The sequence below is a fragment of the Anopheles merus genome, unplaced genomic scaffold (assembly GCF_017562075.2).
Source record: "Anopheles merus strain MAF unplaced genomic scaffold, AmerM5.1 LNR4000010, whole genome shotgun sequence".
NCBI classification, from domain to species: domain Eukaryota; kingdom Metazoa; phylum Arthropoda; class Insecta; order Diptera; family Culicidae; genus Anopheles; species Anopheles merus.
The window spans coordinates 269,948-272,500 of NW_024427590.1; positions in this window are offsets into that span (position 1 = coordinate 269,948).

Here is a 2,553-nt window from a genome sequence, read left to right on the forward strand (position 1 = left end):
GGTTATGTTGGAGGTCGAGTGCGCTGCTTACCAAACTTTGAACGCGGTAACTTGCACTCGGCGCCGACATGGACACTTCCCTACTTACGGGTTAAGTTGTGAGTTATATTCAGTGTTTTATACACGTCTCGCAGAGAGACAGGTGATTGGCCGTTCTTAACTATTTGTCTTGATATGTGCGGGGAGTTCCTTAAGGTTCTTCCTCCCAGAGATCGCCACTATCTGGGACGTACATTAATTTGTACCTGCATTAGCGCACGCTTTTGTAGAGAGCATATCAAGACGTGAAGGGTTATGTTGGAGGTTGAGTGCGCTGCTTACCAAACTTTGAACGCGGTAACTTGTACTCGGCACCGACATGGACACTTCCAAACCCAAGGAATGAGTTGTGAGTTTTACTAAGAGAAACAGGTAATTGGCAGCGTTACCTATAATTCTTGATATGTGCGGGGAGTTCCTTAAGGTTCTTCCTCCCAGAGATCGTCACTATCTGGGACGTACATTAATTTGTACCTGCATTAGCGCACGCTTTTGTAGAGAGCATATCAAGACGTGAAGGGTTATGTTGGAGGTCGAGTGCGCTGCTTACCAAACTTTGAACGCGGTAACTTGTACTCGGCACCGACATGGACACTTCCAAACCCAAGGAATGAGTTGTGAGTTTTACTAAGAGAAACAGGTAATTGGCAGCGTTACCTATAATTCTTGATATGTGCGGGGAGTTCCTTAAGGTTCTTCCTCCCAGAGATCGTCACTATCTGGGACGTACATTAATTTGTACCTACATAGGCACACGCTTTTGTAGAGAGCATATCAAGACGTGAAGGGTTATGTTGGAGGTTGAGTGCGCTGCTTACCAAACTTTGAACGCGGTAACTTGTACTCGGCACCGACATGGACACTTCCAAACCCAAGGAATGAGTTGTGAGTTTTACTAAGAGAAATAGGTGATTGGCCGTTCTCACCTATAAGTCTTGATATGTGCGGGGAGTTCCTTAAGGTTCTTCCTCCCAGAGATCGTCACTATCTGGGACGTACATTAATTTGTACCTGCATTAGCGCACGCTTTTGTAGAGAGCATATCAAGACGTGAAGTGTTATGTTGGAGGTTGAGTGCGCTGCTTACCAAACTTTGAACGCGGTAACTTGTACTCGGCACCGACATGGACACTTCCAAACCCAAGGAATGAGTTGTGAGTTTTACTAAGAGAAACAGGTAATTGGCAGCGTTACCTATAAGTCTTGATATGTGCGGGGAGTTCCTTAAGGTTCTTCCTCCCAGAGATCGTCACTATCTGGGACGTACATTAATTTGTACCTGCATTAGCGCACGCTTTTGTAGAGAGCATATCAAGACGTGAAGGGTTATGTTGGAGGTTGAGTGCGCTGCTTACCAAACTTTGAACGCGGTAACTTGTACTCGGCACCGACATGGACACTTCCAAACCCAAGGAATGAGTTGTGAGTTTTACTAAGAGAAACAGGTAATTGGCAGCGTTACCTATAATTCTTGATATGTGCGGGGAGTTCCTTAAGGTTCTTCCTCCCAGAGATCGTCACTATCTGGGACGTACATTAATTTGTACCTGCATTAGCGCACGCTTTTGTAGAGAGCATATCAAGACGTGAAGGGTTATGTTGGAGGTCGAGTGCGCTGCTTACCAAACTTTGAACGCGGTAACTTGTACTCGGCACCGACATGGACACTTCCAAACCCAAGGAATGAGTTGTGAGTTTTACTAAGAGAAACAGGTAATTGGCAGCGTTACCTATAATTCTTGATATGTGCGGGGAGTTCCTTAAGGTTCTTCCTCCCAGAGATCGTCACTATCTGGGACGTACATTAATTTGTACCTACATAGGCACACGCTTTTGTAGAGAGCATATCAAGACGTGAAGTGTTATGTTGGAGGTCGAGTGCGCTGCTTACCAAACTTTGAACGCGGTAACTTGTACTCGGCACCGACATGGACACTTCCAAACCCAAGGAATGAGTTGTGAGTTTTACTAAGAGAAACAGGTAATTGGCAGCGTTACCTATAATTCTTGATATGTGCGGGGAGTTCCTTAAGGTTCTTCCTCCCAGAGATCGTCACTATCTGGGACGTACATTAATTTGTACCTACATAGGCACACGCTTTTGTAGAGAGCATATCAAGACGTGAAGGGTTATGTTGGAGGTTGAGTGCGCTGCTTACCAAACTTTGAACGCGGTAACTTGTACTCGGCACCGACATGGACACTTCCAAACCCAAGGAATGAGTTGTGAGTTTTACTAAGAGCAACAGGTAATTGGCAGCGTTACCTATAATTCTTGATATGTGCGGGGAGTTCCTTAAGGTTCTTCCTCCCAGAGATCGTCACTATCTGGGACGTACATTAATTTGTACCTACATAGGCACACGCTTTTGTAGAGAGCATATCAAGACGTGAAGTGTTATGTTGGAGGTCGAGTGCGCTGCTTACCAAACTTTGAACGCGGTAACTTGTACTCGGCACCGACATGGACACTTCCAAACCCAAGGAATGAGTTGTGAGTTTTACTAAGAGAAA